The following is a 20,281-nucleotide window of genomic DNA, read 5'->3' on the forward strand; positions in this document are numbered from 1 at the left end:
GTGCCTTCCTTTCCTTCACCATGCCTCCACTGTGTCAATGATTTCACCCATGCCACTCTGGCCATATTCCACTGCGAACCCTTACCGCACCTCCCAGAACATGCGTCACCTGCACAGGCTCAGTATACAGCATGTTCCCTTTCCTTTTAATCACCACCTTCTTGATACGAACCCAATCTCCCACTTCAACATTGAGTTTCTTCCTTCCCAACCTCTCATTCACCCTTCTCACCCACTCGTTTTTCGTTCTAACCATCCTCCCTCTTACCTCTTCCACCACACAATCAGATTCTCGCACTCTACCCAACAATGGTGGCAAAACTCTAGTATTAGGCTTCCTTCCCCTCATCAACTGAAACTGACTCACACCCTTATGCACATGGGGAGGTAATTGTAAAGCGTACAGCCTAACTCTCAATTCCATCTTTCTATCCTTTCCACATGCTCCCGCCATCTGTACTGCTTCCATTACGCAGCGATTGACTCTCTCTACAATCCCATTAGTCTGGGGCTGGTACAATGCAGTCCTTTTATGTCTCACACCACACAGCCTCAAGTATTCTTGGAAGTGTCCCCCAACGAACTGTCTCCCATTGTCGGTCAAGACCGATAAAGGAAAATCTTCCCTCTCAAAGAAACACTGTAAAAATTCAACCATGCTTTGGGACCACAATCTGAAACGCCGTCCACCTAGAGAATTAATCCACTAAGACTAAAATAAATCTTTCGCAACCACTCCCCATATCCATTGGCCCTACAATATCCATTGCCAGATCATGCCATACTTACCGCGACCATCCACGTTTATCACAGGCTGCTGCTTCGCCACAATATTCTTACCAGATACATCACATTCAATACAACCTCCTACCATCCGTTCCACATCACGATCAAATCCCGGCCACCAGTACTCCCCTCTCAAAACTCCTTTGATTTTGTATACACCAATATGTCCTTCATTCCCAGTCTACACCAATCTCCTCCTTAAAACACTGGGAACCAGGGTCGGACTGGGACAAGAAATAGGCCCGGTCACCCAAAAGAAAGTGGCCCACCCCTCGCCTCAAAAAACTGGCCCACCCCTTGCCTCACGACCCTTGACCTCTGATGACATCACCGGAAGTGATGCCATTTGACCCCACTCCAAAGTGACATCCAGGGAAGCGATGAAACACGACCTTTCACCCCTTGACAAAACCGGAAGTGGCATCAAATAGCATTGCCCCTAAGTACACTAAATTACTGTGAATCCAAGCAGACGTCCAAAGCCAAATGATAATATGTTATTGTATAGCACTTACGCTTAAGCTGTTTTTATAGAACAAATTTGCATACAATATCACCCAACCTCTGTTGGTACTCATTTATCGACCTAAGAAGGATGAAAGGCTTTTGAAGAAAAAAAAAATTATGAAGAAAAAAAAAAGAAAATTCTCATTTTTTTTCCTTCCAAACCGGCACAGGCATGGGCAGAAACCAGCCCCCACTCCCCAGGGACGATTTCGGCCCGCCCACGGGCCGAAAGGACGAGGGACCAATCCGGCACTGCTGGGAACTACCACACGATCCCATGATACAAAATTCCATCGCTCACAATTAACTCAGATCTCACTTCCCACAACGATCTCCCCATTCAAAAGCCTCTTTTCTAGCCACCCCTCTTGAACAAAATGCATAACTCGCACCTAACTTTCATTTGCCCACAGGGCATTTATCCACTCTTCTCGGGTTATTACACCATCATGAGACACAAACACCATATCTGTAATATCATCCTCCAACACCTTATCCTGGCCTTCACACTCACCTTCACACAATCTTGATACATGATCTGCCCTTACATGCTCTTTTCCTGAAATGACTTCCACGTCAAATGTGTGCCCCTGTAACCTAGCCACCCAACATGCCACCCTCCTTGATACTTTTTCCAGTCCCTTCTTCTCAAATATGGACTTGAGTGGTCAGTGATCAGTCCTTATAGGGAACTCCATTCCCCACACAAAATTGCGGATTGTCTCAACTCCCCAATGACAGGTCTATGCCTCTTTCTCTTATACAGAGCCATTTCTTTTCCACCCCTCTGAGCATTCTCGATGCATGTGTAATGACCATCTCCTGGCCATCCTTCCTAACTTGGCTCAATACGTCACCAATGCCAGCCTCGATGGCATCCACTGAAATGGTATACTTCTTAATAGTATCAAACATAGCCAAAGCATCAGCCATGTCAATCTCTCTTTTTATTCCTTGAAATTCTTCCTCACACCTAGCATCCCACTCAAATTCCACCCCTTTCTTGAGTAAACCTCTCATTTTAGAAACCTTATCAGCACAATTGTTTACAAATCTATGATAGAACTCTATCATACCAAGAAAGGAGCTCAGCGCCTCTTTCCCTTTGGGCGACATCACTTTCTTAATGCCATTCACTACCTCCTTCCTCGGCCGCAGTCCATCCACAGATATCTCATGTCTCAAACACTCTACAACCTACTTCCCAAATGTATACTTCTCCGCCCTTAATGTAATACCTCTCTGTTCCAAAATTCTCACCACCTTCCCCACATTCTCTTCATGTTTCTCCCAAGTTTCCCCACACACTAAGATGTCATTTTGAAAACACCATACCCCTTCCATACCCCTCAGCAGTTTGTTCCTACAAAATTGAAAAATGCCTTTGTGGGTAATAAACGCGTTAAGTTCTTTCGATGGCTGGTAAAGTTATATCTGATGATAGGCGGACGCCATGTCCAATTTGGTAAAAAAAAGTTTGCACTACCAATTAATGTTAGCATTTCTGACATGTTGGGCAATGGATATCTTTCTGCTACTATGCACTTATTTAGCTCCCTGTTACGCTCACCTGGCTCCTACAGAGGTGTCGATCTGGACTGGACTGCTGCGGTCTCCACCAATGTGATGCGTAGGGCCGAGATGACGGACTGGACTGGCCCACCTAGCTTCGTTCGCTTGGCCCGTAGGAATATTCTTCTGCAAGTGGAGAAAGGGAATTAACCACCCGTGGAGTTGAGCGTAAATCCCCCCACCCGAATGTTCTCCCCACTGATCACCTTGGATGTTCCCTCTTATAGTCTCACCTGATGCTTTGAAAAGATGAGCTCTCCATCCTGCATTGAGCGCAGGGGCGCGTAGATAACCAGTTGCTTCACTGGCTCGAAGGAATTGGTGAGTTCCAGGACAATATTGAATCCGATATTCCCGGCAAGATGCCGTAAGTATGTAGTTCATAAGAGTTCAAATGCCTGACTTTCACTCTTATCCGATTCCTTGCAGGTTGCAGCTTGACCCTACTGAAGAATTCCTCGTGGCAACCGGTGATGTTCTGGTAAGGATTTGTATTATCCAACACAGTTCGATAAAATAATGTCCATATGTGACCTGTTGCTTTCTCCCTTATTCAGGCGCTGAGAGAAAGTATGAAGTCTCGGGGAATAATGCCTCCGGCGGTAAAATTAGGTAAGTCTTTTGTGGTGAGGGGGGTTCCCCTTGTCAATCCCTTGTTTCACCTTGCTGTCCTTTTGTTTCCCCTTAGGGGCCGGGTTTGGCTGGGATGCAGTGGAAGCTGCGCCGACCCGTGGATGAGAATAGTACCCCCGGTGGTAAAATCAGGTAAGTCTATGGGGGGTTATCCTCTGTGTATTCCCTTGGCTCACCTTGCTGTTCTTGTCTTCTCCTTAGGTGCCGGAGTGCAGTGGTGGCATGCAGGAGGATGCAGTGAAATGTGAAGATGCTGCGAAGGCCAGTGAGTTCAATGCAGCGCTGCAGCAGGCGAGGCGACGCGCATAAAATAACTTCTTTCTTCCAGCTCGAAGGCGCAATGGATCGGCAATTCAGGTAAGGATCAAAGGTATTGCTCTTGTTCTAACCTTTTCTCCTTCTTTCTCCCTTTTTCTAGGAGCTCCATGTTAGGGAGAATTCTCTGGTTAGGCTGAATTTCCCTACCTAGTGAGTCCCCCAGCAGCTTTGCTGGATTTCTGGGGTTTAATTTTTTTCTCCTGCCAAGAGTGAGACTCTTTTACCCTCACTCTTGGACATGTTGAAGTGTGTTTTCTTGGTTAAACCTTGTGTTGAATGGGCTATGGGGTCTTTTACTCCATAGGGCCTCATGTATTTTTGTGATGTGGGTCACACAGCACCCTCTGTGCCGTGACCCAGGGGTGTCCTAGGGACTCCCCAACATAGACTCCATACCCTGGGACTGACTACTGTCTCCCAGGGCATGTAAAGTCACCAAAGACTTTGCTAGTCTTGAATCCTGAACAGAACCAGTACAAACCATCATATTGTGGACGTACTGGCTGGGGCAATTCGATTGCCCCAGGGTCTGTTAGTCGAGGGGGCACGTCTCCGTCCCCCCTGATCGAGTTTTGGCTGGTGGCAGTGGAAACTACTTTTTATATTCGACCGCGAATATTTCCCTATGGGATTTCCCATTGTTTTAGGCTAACACATTTAATTATTTATTTACGGTAGCCTTAAACATACCGCCGGTTTATATATTTATTTTTATAACTCCGGTTGGGACTTTTTGCCAAAACTTGATTCTAAAATGGCGTTGGTGTTCGCCTCTGTAACTCTGACCCAAAGTGGAGCCCTTTGTTCCACTTTTGGCGGGCTTCTCCACAGAAGCCCTCCAAAGTGGTGCCACTCTGTCTGGGGTACTTAGGAGGGGTGGAGGGGGATTTAGGCACCCTGGACTGAGTTACCTTGGTAACTCAAGTCGCACTCCGTCCTGATTGGCCCAAGTGGTGAGCCGCCCGGCTCACCACTTAGCATGTTTGAGTGACAGCTAGGCTGGGTGAATGGGGGTTTGCTGCATAAAAGCAGGGCTTTGGGGACTGGGACTTCAGAAGTCGCCACAGGACCAAGAATCCGACGAGGGAAGAGCTGAGCCGACCTGCTTCGACGACACCACCCGGTGGAGCCCTGCTGAACCGTCTCACCACTTTTTCCCGACGACCGAGGAGAACTCTTAACGGAGTGGCTCCTTCCCTTGACTGGTGGGGACAACCAGTTTTCGCCTTCTTTCCGTCCTTTTGAGGTATCTCGTGGCCGCCTTGCCTGTGCCAAGCACCCCGGCATCCGGAATACCACACTTTACCCCCATACCGCGAAAGTCGGTACCAACCCTTTAACCGGAGGACTCCGCGGCTGGTTTCTTCCCGGGCAGTGCTACGACCTTTCTCTTCTGCTCTTCAGCGAGATATTCTTCTCCCCTGACCGACGTCGAGCCTTGCTGTCGCTGCCTGGAACAACTGCCCCCGCTGGAAGATCCTTTCCGCTTAAGGTACTGTGTTCCGCCTGGCTTCCCTTGCTACCGACTGTACGGGGTAGATTTAGTCCCCGGCTTTCGAACCTGGGAGTGCCTGGGACACTTTGGCTAAACTTTCTGAGCCACTCTAAACTCTTTTTGACTCTTTGCAAGACTTTGAATCTCTAACTAACAGTGTGATCTTGGGCACATTTTCGCTCCGGCTACTCTAAGAGTGGGCCCTGCCTAGTGACTTTTGCTCACCTGTGACTTGATTCTTCTTTAAGCCTATTGCAAGTGTTCTGGACCTTAGAGTGGTGTGTCTAACCTATTTCTGCTTTTTCTCTCCCTTTCTTGGAAACTACTAGAGTGTCATCTAACGTTAAGCACTCACCTCTGTTTTAATTAAGTGGTGTTAACCTAGAGTTGTCTAGATAGGAGAAAGGATTGAATTTACTTTCAGTATAACTGTGTTGAAGTGCTTTTACTATATTTTTGCTAGAGTGTTTTTAACTTATGTGTATTTTAAATAAATAACTATATACTTTTGAAACCAAGCTCTGGTCAGTGTTTGCTTGTGCTATTGTGTTTTGGTACATATTGTGTATACTTTACATACTGCCTAACTCTTCTTGAGAGAAGTCTGACTGCTCAGCCACAGCTACCAGGTAAATCTGGGTGGTACAGACTGCTACCAAAGGGGTTTACTGCTCTACCTGTAGTCTTAAATCTTTTGCAGTGTTCCCCAAGGGAACTGCACAGGTTTCTGCCTAACACTGGTGTACAGCGGTGGGATTTGTATTGAGTATACATTTTATTGTGCTTTAGATACCTTAGTACAACTAACCACAAAGCTTAGCACTGAAAAAGTAAAACCTCTAACATGTCAGTTATAGAAAGCTATAGTCAAGAGTCCCTTGCAGCCAAAACTGCTGATTGTTTAAGAATGCTCTGTAAACATAAGGATCTCCTGACTAAGGGCAAGAAAATGGAGCTGATTGAAAGATTGTTAGCTAACCAAAGTCTGGGTGATGGTTCAGAGGAGCCTACCACTCCAGCAACTGTAGATGACAGTATTGAAGTTAACATGGAGCAAAATGTTGATGTTTCTGAGGAAGAGTCAGAAGAGGAGGGTGAGGCTGTTGTAACTGTCCCCCCTAGGCCTCTGCCTGCTCTACCTGCTGTGCCTACTGGACCTTTACCAGGTCCCACATTTAGTCCTCAGTACTTTGAACTGGAGAAAATGAAGCTAGAATTGGAGTATAAGAAACTTAATGCTCAAACTGACAAAGAACTAAGGCTAAGGGAAATGGAGCTCAAGTATGACTTAGAAATGAAGAAATTATCTGTTGAGAATGTTTCTCTCTCTGGCTCCTCTAGAAGTTCCAGTCCTAAAAGACCCCGGATGCCTAAAGAATTGGTTGGTATGTATGAGCCTAAGTTGGATGTGTTGGATTGGTTGTCTCTGTTTGAATATAATCATGGGCTCCAGAACATCACAGGAAATGACTTACTCACCTGGTTGTTCTCTAGGCTTCCCCCTGTTGCAACTGATGTGGTAATGGAGATGGGGGAGGAGGATAGGAAGGACTATGAATGTGTGAAACTAGCTTTGATAGCTAGGTTTGGGAAGACCCCTTCCCAGTATCTTAAGAGGTTTAGGAGCCTCAAAAAGCATGATGGTACCCCTTGGGCTACCTGGGTGAGTGAATGTTTGAAAAACTTAGAGGGATGGATTAAGGGTTACAAGGTGAACACTTATGAAGGTATGAAGAATTTGTTTATGTTGGAGACTATTTATGATGCCTGCTCTCCTGAGCTCAGACAACACTTGGCTGATTCCAAGGAATTGGATTCCCGGAAACTAGCTAAGGCTGCTGACTTGTGGGTTGCCAACAGGGCCACTCACAAGGATTCTGGGGTAACTCAGAAGAAGGATGGGGAGAAACAGCCTAAAAAAGACTCCAAAGAGAATTCTAATAATTCCTATCCCAAAGAGGGCCCCAAACCACAAAATAACCAGGGTAAGCCCCATGGGAAACCTAGTCAGGCTACTGTACCTTCTGGCCACAAGCCAGAAGGAGGTCAGAACAAGCCACCCTTCCAGAGAGCATTTGGACAATGCTATGTCTGTCAGGGTACTGATCATATCAAAGGAGATCCCAAGTGCAAGGGTAAACCTGCAGGGATCAGCACAGTCTCCTTAGCCTTCACTCCTGAGGATGAAGTACAGATGGCTAGTGCCCACTTTGAACTCTTTGCTGAAGAACCCTTGGGTCTTCAAGCAACTGTAAACTTAGAGCCTATGGGTCTGGTTAGTCCCCAGAATAGGGTTGTGTATAACTCCCTACCTGTTAACTCTAAGGTGTATTATGTGGACAGTGTTCTTGTCAATGGCCAGGATACTCCTGCCAGGAGAGACACTGGGGCCAGCAGAACAGTAGTGGATGAAAGCTTCTTTCAACCTGAGGATGTGGCCAAAGCACCCAAAGGTCCCACTAAAATGTCTGGAGGCCCTGTCCAAATGGTTCCTATTCTACCAGCCCTCATTCAGTGTAACAACATGACAGTGAGGATCCCTGTCAGTGTTCAGACTGAGGTACCTGGGAAGGTCCTGTTGGGGAATGACCTAAGAACTCTAGGAGTAGTGTCACATACCCCCAGGCCTCCCAGTATGGAGAAGCAGAACTTAACCAAATTGGCTAGACAGGCTACCTTGAAGGACCCTTCTAAGCCTGTGGGACCCTCTACTGAGAACCCCACTACAAGCCCTGGTGTTAGTAAGTTGACCTCTAACCCAGGCACATTTCAGGATAGTATGCTAGGAACATGGGAGCCCCAACCAAGCTCCACCCTTGTTCCCCTAGTTTCCGAGTCTCTGACCCCCCCTGCTTCTGAGGAAGAGGTGGATAGACCAACTAGGCCCCTATCTGGACCTGAGAGAACTGGTAATTCTCAGTGCTGGTGGAAAACCAGAAAAGAAAAGTCTAAGGCCAAAAACCTTCGGACTGTTGGACCTTCTACTGAAGACCCCAACTCAAATCCTAATATTAGGGGGGAAACTCCTAAAATAGGTAAGGGTAGATCTAAGAGGAAGGGGAAGCAGGTACATTGCCTAACCCCAACCCCTCCAACCAAGAGGCCTAAGACCCAACCTGCTCCCACAAGAGAGGTGGTGAGGAACCTTGGAGGCCCCTCTAGATCTAAGGGAATCCTTTATAAGGACCCCTTCAAAAAGCCTAACATAGGTTCAGAAGTTGTACCAACTTCTGAGGGACTGGTCAACCAGATCCCCTATAACAAAAAGACTGATGTTCCTCAAAGGGTCTGTAGGTCCGTTAGCTTGCAAAAGAAAACCTTTGAGTTCTCCATTGAACATAGGTCAAGGTGTCACCATCAAAATGCTGATGGACTCTCTAGGATGTATATCATCGACTAGAGGTATGAGGTTCATCCAGGAGTGGATTAAATCCTCCTGTCCCTTAGTCTGGGGGGGGCGAGTGTTAGGGAGAATTCTCTGGTTAGGCTGAATTTCCCTACCTAGTGAGTCCCCCAGCAGCTTTGCTGGATTTCTGGGGTTTAATTTTTTTCTCCTGCCAAGAGTGAGACTCTTTTACCCTCACTCTTGGACATGTTGAAGTGTGTTTTCTTGGTTAAACCTTGTGTTGAATGGGCTATGGGGTCTTTTACTCCATAGGGCCTCATGTATTTTTGTGATGTGGGTCACACAGCACCCTCTGTGCCGTGACCCAGGGGTGTCCTAGGGACTCCCCAACATAGACTCCATACCCTGGGACTGACTACTGTCTCCCAGGGCATGTAAAGTCACCAAAGACTTTGCTAGTCTTGAATCCTGAACAGAACCAGTACAAACCATCATATTGTGGACGTACTGGCTGGGGCAATTCGATTGCCCCAGGGTCTGTTAGTCGAGGGGGCACGTCTCCGTCCCCCCTGATCGAGTTTTGGCTGGTGGCAGTGGAAACTACTTTTTATATTCGACCGCGAATATTTCCCTATGGGATTTCCCATTGTTTTAGGCTAACACATTTAATTATTTATTTACGGTAGCCTTAAACATACCGCCGGTTTATATATTTATTTTTATAACTCCGGTTGGGACTTTTTGCCAAAACTTGATTCTAAAATGGCGTTGGTGTTCGCCTCTGTAACTCTGACCCAAAGTGGAGCCCTTTGTTCCACTTTTGGCGGGCTTCTCCACAGAAGCCCTCCAAAGTGGTGCCACTCTGTCTGGGGTACTTAGGAGGGGTGGAGGGGGATTTAGGCACCCTGGACTGAGTTACCTTGGTAACTCAAGTCGCACTCCGTCCTGATTGGCCCAAGTGGTGAGCCGCCCGGCTCACCACTTAGCATGTTTGAGTGACAGCTAGGCTGGGTGAATGGGGGTTTGCTGCATAAAAGCAGGGCTTTGGGGACTGGGACTTCAGAAGTCGCCACAGGACCAAGAATCCGACGAGGGAAGAGCTGAGCCGACCTGCTTCGACGACACCACCCGGTGGAGCCCTGCTGAACCGTCTCACCACTTTTTCCCGACGACCGAGGAGAACTCTTAACGGAGTGGCTCCTTCCCTTGACTGGTGGGGACAACCAGTTTTCGCCTTCTTTCCGTCCTTTTGAGGTATCTCGTGGCCGCCTTGCCTGTGCCAAGCACCCCGGCATCCGGAATACCACACTTTACCCCCATACCGCGAAAGTCGGTACCAACCCTTTAACCGGAGGACTCCGCGGCTGGTTTCTTCCCGGGCAGTGCTACGACCTTTCTCTTCTGCTCTTCAGCGAGATATTCTTCTCCCCTGACCGACGTCGAGCCTTGCTGTCGCTGCCTGGAACAACTGCCCCCGCTGGAAGATCCTTTCCGCTTAAGGTACTGTGTTCCGCCTGGCTTCCCTTGCTACCGACTGTACGGGGTAGATTTAGTCCCCGGCTTTCGAACCTGGGAGTGCCTGGGACACTTTGGCTAAACTTTCTGAGCCACTCTAAACTCTTTTTGACTCTTTGCAAGACTTTGAATCTCTAACTAACAGTGTGATCTTGGGCACATTTTCGCTCCGGCTACTCTAAGAGTGGGCCCTGCCTAGTGACTTTTGCTCACCTGTGACTTGATTCTTCTTTAAGCCTATTGCAAGTGTTCTGGACCTTAGAGTGGTGTGTCTAACCTATTTCTGCTTTTTCTCTCCCTTTCTTGGAAACTACTAGAGTGTCATCTAACGTTAAGCACTCACCTCTGTTTTAATTAAGTGGTGTTAACCTAGAGTTGTCTAGATAGGAGAAAGGATTGAATTTACTTTCAGTATAACTGTGTTGAAGTGCTTTTACTATATTTTTGCTAGAGTGTTTTTAACTTATGTGTATTTTAAATAAATAACTATATACTTTTGAAACCAAGCTCTGGTCAGTGTTTGCTTGTGCTATTGTGTTTTGGTACATATTGTGTATACTTTACATACTGCCTAACTCTTCTTGAGAGAAGTCTGACTGCTCAGCCACAGCTACCAGGTAAATCTGGGTGGTACAGACTGCTACCAAAGGGGTTTACTGCTCTACCTGTAGTCTTAAATCTTTTGCAGTGTTCCCCAAGGGAACTGCACAGGTTTCTGCCTAACACTCCAAACTCGAGGCGGGCGTGGCAGAAGACTGGATGCAGACTTGCAGGCACGGTGAGCGTACGCTGCTGAATGCAGAATAACGCGAAGCGTGTGCAGCTCTTCGGGCGTGGTTTAAATAGCCTCTAAAGTAGTCGCAGGTAAGTATTCCTCCCCAGCCCCACCCGAGTAAAAAAATAGTTCCTAGGTAAAATAGTCCCTTCCAAGCCTCGTTTGGCTTGGAGCTCTTGCAGCATGGTCTGCATCAGGTAAGTTTGCAGCATGGTCTGCATCAGGTAAGTTTTAATCTATGAGCCTGGCGCCATAGGCGCCAGGACTGACTCTCCATATGAGCCTGGCGCCATAGGAGCCAGGACTGCACCCAAATAGCCCCTAGCGGGGGTTGTTGGGTTTGCTTGGGGTAACTTGATGCCTGCTTCCGGGGTTGCTGGACTTGGTCTGGGTCCCCGGGGGTAGGCATCATGACAGCACTCCCCCCCAAGGCCCCTCCTAAAGTCATTCTTCCCTGTGGTTTCGGTTTGTCTGGGAAATTTCGGTGGAATTTTTTCACCAATCGGGGTGCATGAACTTGGTCACTAGGTTCCCATGACCTTTCCTGTGGTCCGTAACCTTTCCAGTCGATTAAATAAAACAGTTTTGACTTTATCAGCTTGGAGTCCAGGATGTTCTTAACTTCAAATTCGGGTTCTCCGTCTACAAGGATGGGGTCTGGTGGCTTGCTTAGTCTTGTCCCTGGTTGTACTGGCTTTAAAGGTGACACATGAAAGACGGGATGAATTCGCATATTAGCAGGTAAGTCCAACTTGACAGCCACCGGGTTGATAATGGCCTTAATAGAGTAACTTCCCAAATATCTGGGGTTAAAGGTCCGTGTTCCTTTTAGAGGTATATGTTTTGTGGCTAACCATACTTGGTCCCCTATTTGGTATTGTGGAGAATCACTTCTATGCCGATCAGCATCTTTCTTGTATTTTTCTTTCGCCTGTTTTAAATGTGTAGTTGCTTCCTTAAAGGCTTGTGTAATCGTAGCGTGCAGATGGTCCACTGCAGGCATTTCTAAGTCTTGGGGTGAGTCAAGGTCTGAGGTTCAATGATGGTGCCCATATAAGGTATAAAAGGGGCTTTGTCCAGTTCCAGAGTGTACTGAATTATTGTATGCATATTCGGTGATCCAAAGAATGTCTTTCCAATTACTCTCCGTCTGATATGACATACAACGCAGGTATTGTTCGAGAGTCTGGTTGGTCCTCTCCATTTGACCATTGGTCTGGGGGTGGTGACTGGTCGATAACCTCACATCGATTTGCGCCAATTGACAGAATTTTTTCCAAAAATGTGAAATGAATTGACTGCCCCGGTCAGAGACCAACACGGATGGAAATCCATGTATGCGAACAATGTTTTCGAGGAATTCTTTGGCCAGGATTGAAGCTGAAGGTAGTCCTTTTAAAGGAATAAAGTGGGCCATCTTGGAAAAAAGATCCACAATAACTAGAATGGTGTTAAACCCATTACAAGGAGGTAGATCGGTAATAAAGTCTAACGATAAGGTGTGCTATGGTGTAGGCGGAATGTGTAAAGGTTGTAAGAGTCCAGCTGGTTTTTTCTTTTGACTTTTGTTTTGGGCGCAAATGCCACAAGACATCACAAATGATTTAATATCCTTTCGCCAGGTGGGCCACCAGAATTGTCTTTTAATTTTAGCTTCAGTTTTTGCAATACCTGGGTGCCCCTCCATTAGGGTATCATGATAACGTGAAATGACTAGCTCTTGTAGTTCCTGGTGTGGCAGAAATAGCCGCCCTTGGTAATAAGGCAGATCATTGGTGACAGAGTAGTCCGGGCCTTTCTTTACCCAGTCCCGCAGGGCTGTAGGATCAAAGAGTTGCTGGATCTTTACCTGAATGTCCTCTAGTGTCTGTAGAGTAGTCATGCCAAGAATCCTTTGTTCGGAAATTATAGGTACTGGTTCTGGGTTCACTTCTGCCTCTCCCATTCCTATTCGGGATAAGGCGTCTGCTTTACCATTCTTACAACCTGGTCGATAGGTTATCACGAAATCGGCAAAGAACAATGCCCATCAGAGTGACGATTGGGCCTTGGCTGTTTTTAAATACTGTAAGTTCCGGTGATCGGTGATCACAGTAATGGTATGCCTGGCACCGAGAAGATAGTGCCGCCAAGCCTTGAAGGCGGATTTAATGGCTAATAACTCCTTGTCGGTAACCGCATAGTTTAACTCTGGTGTCGAGAACTTTCTGGACCAAAATGCTACTGGGTGAAGCTGGCCAGTTTCAGGGTCCTTTTGAGACAGGACAGCTCCCATTGCTAGACTGGATGCATCAGTTTCCACTATGTATGGAAGTTCAGGGCGCGGGTACTTTAACACAGGTGCAGACGTGAATTTCGCTTTCAGCTCTTGGAAGGCATTTTCAGCTTCTTCAGTCCACATAAAGCGTTTATTTTTTAGCAAGAGTGCTGTGATGGGATGTACGACATGTGAAAAATCTGGGATGAATCTGCGGTAGAAATTGGCAAAGCCGAGCATGCTTTGTACTCCTTTAACTGAACTTGGTGATGGCCACTTAAGGATTGCGTCCACCTTTCGTGAGTCCATTCGGACTCCCTTTGGGGTCAGGATAAACCCAAGGAATTCAACTTCTGTGGCATGAAAAACGCATTTTTCTAGTTTTGCATATAGTTTGTGCTGGCGCAATTTCTCAAGGACTGCTCGGACGTGCTTCACATGGTCATATACTGAAGAGGAGTATACTAGAATATCATCGATATACGCGACAACACAAACGTCAATGAGTTCACGAAGGACATCGTTCATGAAGTATTGGAAGGCTGCTGGTGCATTGCACAACCCGAAAGGCATCACCTGGTATTCAAATAACCCATACTTAGTGCGGAAATCAGTCTTCCATTCGTCGCCCTCTTTTACACGTACCAGATGGTATGCCCCCCGGAGATCTAATTTAGTGTATATACAAGCGTCCTTCACTTGGTCTAGTAGTTCAAGGAGCAGAGGCAACGGGTATCGGTTCTTAACAGTTATCTGGTTCAATGCGCAGTAGTCTATGCACGTTCTGAGGTCACCTTCCTTTTTGGTTACGAAGAACAAAGCTGAAGATGCAGGGGGCTTGGATGGGCGAATAAAGCCATTGGCAAGGTACTGGTCTAAGTATTGTTGTAGGTGAAGGTTCTCAGATTCCGTAAGGGCATAGATCCTGCTACAAGGAGGTTGTGCACCGGGTATGAGATCGATTTGACAATCGTACGATCTGTGAGGAGGTAAGGTGTTTGCCTGCTCCTTTTGGAAGACATCCTGGAATTCTTTGTATTCTGGAGGTAGTTTCATGACTGCTGTGGTTACTGTGGCCAGGCCTGCATTCTGATTTTTCTTTGGGTAACAGGTTTGTGCCCAATCCGGGAAGGTTATTCTCTTCTCTCGCCAATCAATACAAGGATTATTTGTTTCCAACCAAGGTATCCCCAGTATTATTTGGAACTGTGGGGCTTTGATTAGATCAAACACAATAGTCTCTTGATGCCCATCCTGACCCAATAGTGTCATCTCTGCAGTGGAATGAGTTACAGGCCCAGAGGCAATTTCAGTTCCATCGACTGTGGTGATGACATCTGAGATGGTTTTTCGGCAGAGAGGTAGATTCATCCTGGAAGCCAATTCATAGTCCACATAGTTTCCTATGGCCCCGCTATCAATGTATGCCCTTACTGCGTGCATACGCGATGGCTGCCCTGGATCTACGAGGACCATTGGTATGATGAAATGCAAGGTCTGAGTATCATTCTTCAAGCTCGGCAAGCGGACCTCTACGCTTGTCGGGCGTGGTCGTTTCCTCGAGTCTGACTCCATATGGCTCTTATCATCAGCTCCTACCACCTTCTTTGGTGGTTTTACAGGGCAATCCCGTAGAAAATGTCCAGAAGTTCCACAATATAGACACAATTGCATTTGCCGTCTCCTTTCTCTTTCCTTCTGGGTTAAGGGTCCTTTAACCCCTCCGATTGTCATGGGTTCTGAAGCATCTGCTCCTTGGGGTTAGCGTGGGTTTTGACCAACACCTGATTCTCAATCTTGGCTCGATCAGCCTTTCTGTTCTGAAGTCTGTGATCTAACTGGACCACTAAGTCTATATATTCAGCGCAGTCTTGAGGCGGGTTCACGACTTGAGCCAAGACATCCTTGAGTTCTCCTCGAAGCCCTCGATGAAATAACGTGATTCGTTTTACCTCAGGCCATCCAGTTTCCACTACTAACCTATTAAAGGTCACGATGTAGGATAGAAGGTCCTGGTTACCCTGTCGTAGGGACAAAAGTTTGTTATCCAGGGCCTGTTCTTGGGAGTGCCGGGGCAAATAGTCTTTCCATGCTAGTTTGAAAGCCCTGAAAATCCCGAAGAATTGGGTCATCCTGAGTAACTAGTGGAATTGACCAATCAGCTGCATTGCCGCTTAGATATGACAATACAAAGGCTACCTTGGCTTGATTGTTTGGGAAGGCTCCAGGTCTGCATAAAAAGTGCAAGCGCATTGGTTCATAAACACAGCGAACCTTTTGGGATCTCCGGCAAAGCGTTCGGGTGGGGCTAATGGAATATGTCCTGATAGGTTTATTTGCACAGAGTTACTCGATAACACAGGAGCCGGATTTCCCCCGGAACCAGGTAGGGGTGCTTGTCCAGCCTGGCTTTGCAATAGTTGCCTAGCAAGATCATCAGTTCGCTCCTTTGACAAAATCAGTTCTCTCCTAAGAGCATTGGTTTCTTGACGGGCGGAATGCACTTCAGCCCTCAGTTCCCCTAGTAATTGGGCCAATTGGTCAGTCTCTGAGGTATCCATAACGCCCGGGTGGGAATTTGTGGGAAGGCTTCGCGTTCTGTTACGCTCACCTGGCTCCCACAGAGGCCTCGATCTTGACTGAACTGCTGCGGTCTCCACCAATGTGACGCGTAGGGCCGAGATGACGGACTGGACTGGCCCACTTAGCTTCGTTCGCTTGGCCCGTAGGAATATTCTTCTGCAAGTGGAGAAAGGGAATTAACCACCTGTGGAATTGAGCGTAAATCCCCCCACCCCACTGTTCTCCCCACTGATCACCTTGGATGTTCCCTCTTAGAGTCTCACCTGATGATTTGAAAAGATGAGCTCTCCATCCTGCATTGAGCGCAGGGGCGCGTAGATAACCAGTTGCTTCACTGGCTCGAAGGAATTGGTGAGTTCCAGGACAATATTGAATCCGATATTCCCGGCAAGATGCCGTAAGTATGTAGTTCATAAGAGTTCAAATGCCTGACTTTCACTCTTATCCGATTCCTTGCAGGTTGCAGCTTGACCCTACTGAAGAATTCCTCGTGGCAACCGTTAATGTTCTGGTAAGGATTTGTATTATCCAACACAGTTCGATAAAATAATGTCCATATGTAACCTGTTGCTTTCTCCCTTATTCAGGTGCTGAGAGAAAGTATGAAGTCTCGGGGAATAATGCCTCTGGCGGTAAAATTAGGTAAGTCTTTTGTGGTGAGGAGGGTTCCCCTTGTTAGTCCCTTGTTTCACCTTGCTGTCCTTTTGTTTGCCCTTAGGGGCCGGGGTTCGGCTAGGATGCAGTGGAAGCTGTGCCGACCCTTGAATGAGAATAGTACCCCTGGTGGTAAAATCAGGTAAGTCTATGGGGGGTATTCCTCTGTGTATTCCCTTGGCTCACCATGCTGTTCTTGTCTTCTCCTTAGGTGCCGGAGTGCGGCGGTAGCATGCAGGAGGATGCAGTGAAATGTGAAGATGCTGCGAAGGCCGGTGAGTTCAGCGCAGCGCTGCAGCAGGCGAGGCGACGCGCATAAAATAACTTCTTTCTTCCAGCTCGAAGGTGCGATGGATCGGGAATTCAGGAAAGGATCAAAGGTATTGCTCTTGTTCTAACCTTTTCTCCTTCTTTTTCCCTTTTTCTAGGAGCTCCAAACTCGAGGCGGGCGTGGCAGAAGAATGCATGCAGACTTGCGAGCACAGTGAGCGTTACGCTGCTGGATGCAGAATAACGCGAAGCGTGTGCTGCTCTTCGGGCGTGGTTTAAATAGCCTCCAAAGTAGTCCCAGGTAAGTATTCCTCCCCAGCCCCACCTGAGTAAAAAAATAGTCCCTAGGTAAAATAGTCCCTTCCAAGCCTCGTTTGGCTTGGAGCTCTTGCAGCATGGTCTGCATCAGGTAAGTTTGCAGCATGGTCTGCATCAGGTAAGTTTTAATCTATGAGCCTGGTGGGCGCCAGGACTGACTCTCCATATGAGCCTGGCGCCATAGGCGCCAGGACTGCACCCAAATAGCCCCTAGCGGGGGTTGTTGGGTTTGCTTGGGGTAACTTGATGCCTGCTTCCGGGGTTGCTGGACTTGGTCTGGGTCCCCAGGGGTAGGCATCACAACACTCCCTTAGGTCGACACATAACCTCAACTCGTCACTAGACTTCTTTACAATGACTAGAGGGGATATCCACTCAACACTCTTCGTGGGCTCAATTATGCCTGCCTCCCTCAACCTTTTGAGCTCATCTCTCACACCGTCCCTGAGAGCCAACGGGACTGGGCGAAGTTTTGATACCACAGCCTTAGTCCCCTCCTGTAGAACAATTTTGTGAACCATTCCTTTCACACATCCAATCTTCTTCAAAAACACCTTTGGAAAATGTTCAACCACACTCATACCTTCTGTCACATTCAACACCTGCTCGTCTGTATTGGGGTCAAGTCTTATTTTTAGGCCTTTCTGTTCCTTCCACCCCAGCAATGTCTCACCACTCCTCATAACATATATTTCCCCTTGCATTTCTCTCCCTTTAAATTGCAAAGATGCCATAAAGTATCCTATAATGTCAATCTTCCCACAATTGTAACCACCGCGCCTCTTATCTGATGGATTCAAATCCGCCACCTTGCCACCGATGTCACGCTCATCCACTTATCGTGACATAAGCAACAACTTTGCTCCTGAATCGGCCATAATGTGTTCCATCTTCCCATTCATACAAATGTCAGCGAAAGGACTATCACAACTATCTTCACCACCACACCTTACCATGTTCACTGTAACAACCTCTACTCTTTCCTCCTTCTCTTCACCAGATGAATGCTGCATTTCTTCACCCACATAGAGTACTTTCCTCACACCTCCCAACGCATAGTTCTGGCAGCAATTTGCGTAATGCACGATCTATGTCATTTATTGCATATAACTCTCCTACCCGGATAAACTGGTGAGTTTGCAAAATGACTTGAACCTTACACAGCGAAAACATAGCCTCTAATCCCGCCTGGTACCCCTCATTTTATTGATTCTCTCATCCCCCGCTTCAAAACCTTTTGAAGCTTTTTCCTTCCCCTTTTTCTTCACATTCCTGTACTCCTTGACAGGATCCTCCAATCTCAATATTTCACTAGATATGGCTCTATTCTCCTTTCTTGCTAAATTAGCTACACATTGCATAGTGTGTTCGACCCTTTTTGCTATCACCACCACATCCTCCAGATCTGGTTAATCGTTTAACCATATTTCCTTGCTTATTTTATCACGTGAGCAGTGGTTCATAAACTGATCGCATATGTGCTCTTCTAGCTTCTCTCCAAATGTACAACTCAAAGCCAGGTGGCACAATGCCGTAATGTACTCTTCCACGTTCTGTCCCTCTCGCTGCTCCCTTATTCCAAAGTTGTTTCGCTCTAATACAGTACTGGTCCTGATATCAGGATGATGGCCTTGCTTCACTAATGCATTGTCAAATTCACTGACGCCACTTTCTTGATCAAGATCTGGCACTTCTGGTAGTGTTTCGTAAATCCTCTGGCCTTCATATCCAAGAAAATGCATTAAAAGAGAGACCTTTTGCTCAGCAGATATATTGTTCCCACAAGCCGCCTTAAGATAATTCATAAAGCCTTTCTTCCAAGCAGTCCACTTTATTTTTACTGGGCCGGGACTGCCCATAAACAAAGGCGGCCCAGGAACCCTTGCCACAGCCATTGTCGATATTCTTCTCTCCTAGAACTCCCCCTTCTTGTATTGGCACAGGGTTTAACTCCTCCCTCTTTGGTTCTGAGTGGTGCTCTATTGAATGGCTTGTGCCCTGAAGTTCCCAAAGGTTTTATCTCAGTAACAAACGTTAACTCAGATTAAGCGTGTGGCTGCTTGAGATGGTGATTAGCACTCTCACCTTTGGCTTGCCTTGTTGTTGCATCTGCGTTCAAATTAACACAAAGTTGCATGTGCGACTTTCGCCCAGGGGCCCTGGGCGCACATGTATGATTCCACGACTCTTCCGCGTTCACAGCACGGTTGCTGCCATGTCACAAAACAGCTGATGTTGATGCGTTGCTATGCACGTATGCGTCGCGGATACTGATTCGTGTGCATTCCTTCTGTAGTCTCAAGCACGTGCCTCGTGTCAGCTGACACAGTCCAGCTGATTGCTGGTTACAGATGATGCGCTGCCATAGGCACACGGGTATTTCAAATGTCAATTTCTCCTGCAGCGGGGCCTTTCTCCCACACCCTGGTATAAGCACGCGTACACACAAATACAAATGCAATGCAATTGTCAATTTCACTCGCGGTGGGGCCTTCCTCACACACGCCGCTGTGAGAGCGCACACGAGTAATGTCACTTTCCTTCTCGTCTCCTATATCTCCAGCACTGAGAAATTCGCTTACCATGGATCGCAGCCGTGAAGGTCACTTAATCACTCACCTCTCATGACAACAAGCATAGTAGTGAAATTCTTAATGATGTCGACACAAATAACACATGTATCATTAGCTTATTTATCAGTTTAATCGGAGGAGCCCCCGAAACGGCCTTCTCAGCCAAGCCACATCTTCGTGTATGATTCCATCAACATTCTGGAATCATACACGAAGATGTAACCACGGCAACAACACAACATTCTCACATCTCCCCTTCTAATCAATAAAAATACATATTGTATTCAAACAAAAATTTTCTGTTAACTTTAACTAAAACACTAAACAATATAAATATTGAACATCATACTGTATCTTAATAACCAAAAAAAAAAGGATACAATTTCCTCCATGTTTTTTTCTCACGTATCAGCCAGTCTTGAAATTATCACTATGTTGAACTCTTCAATAATATACATAGTCTTGTTTGTAATTCCATACTCTTTTTCTACATTTTGATCCTGACTGAACACTGTCATTTTTCTCTTCAATTAAACCTTCCTGTACTTCCTTCCCTTGCAACTTTCCTTTTCCTGCAACAAAACCATCTTCTCCATATCTCATCACTTCCTTCTCCTTTGCCACCACAATATCATCACATGACCATTTCTTGCCATCTTCCAGTATCACAGACTTTCTT

This window comes from Ambystoma mexicanum, chromosome 1p (genome assembly GCF_040938575.1).
Source record: "Ambystoma mexicanum isolate Mex_15411 chromosome 1p, UKY_AmexF1_1, whole genome shotgun sequence".
Classification (NCBI taxonomy): Eukaryota; Metazoa; Chordata; class Amphibia; order Caudata; family Ambystomatidae; genus Ambystoma; species Ambystoma mexicanum.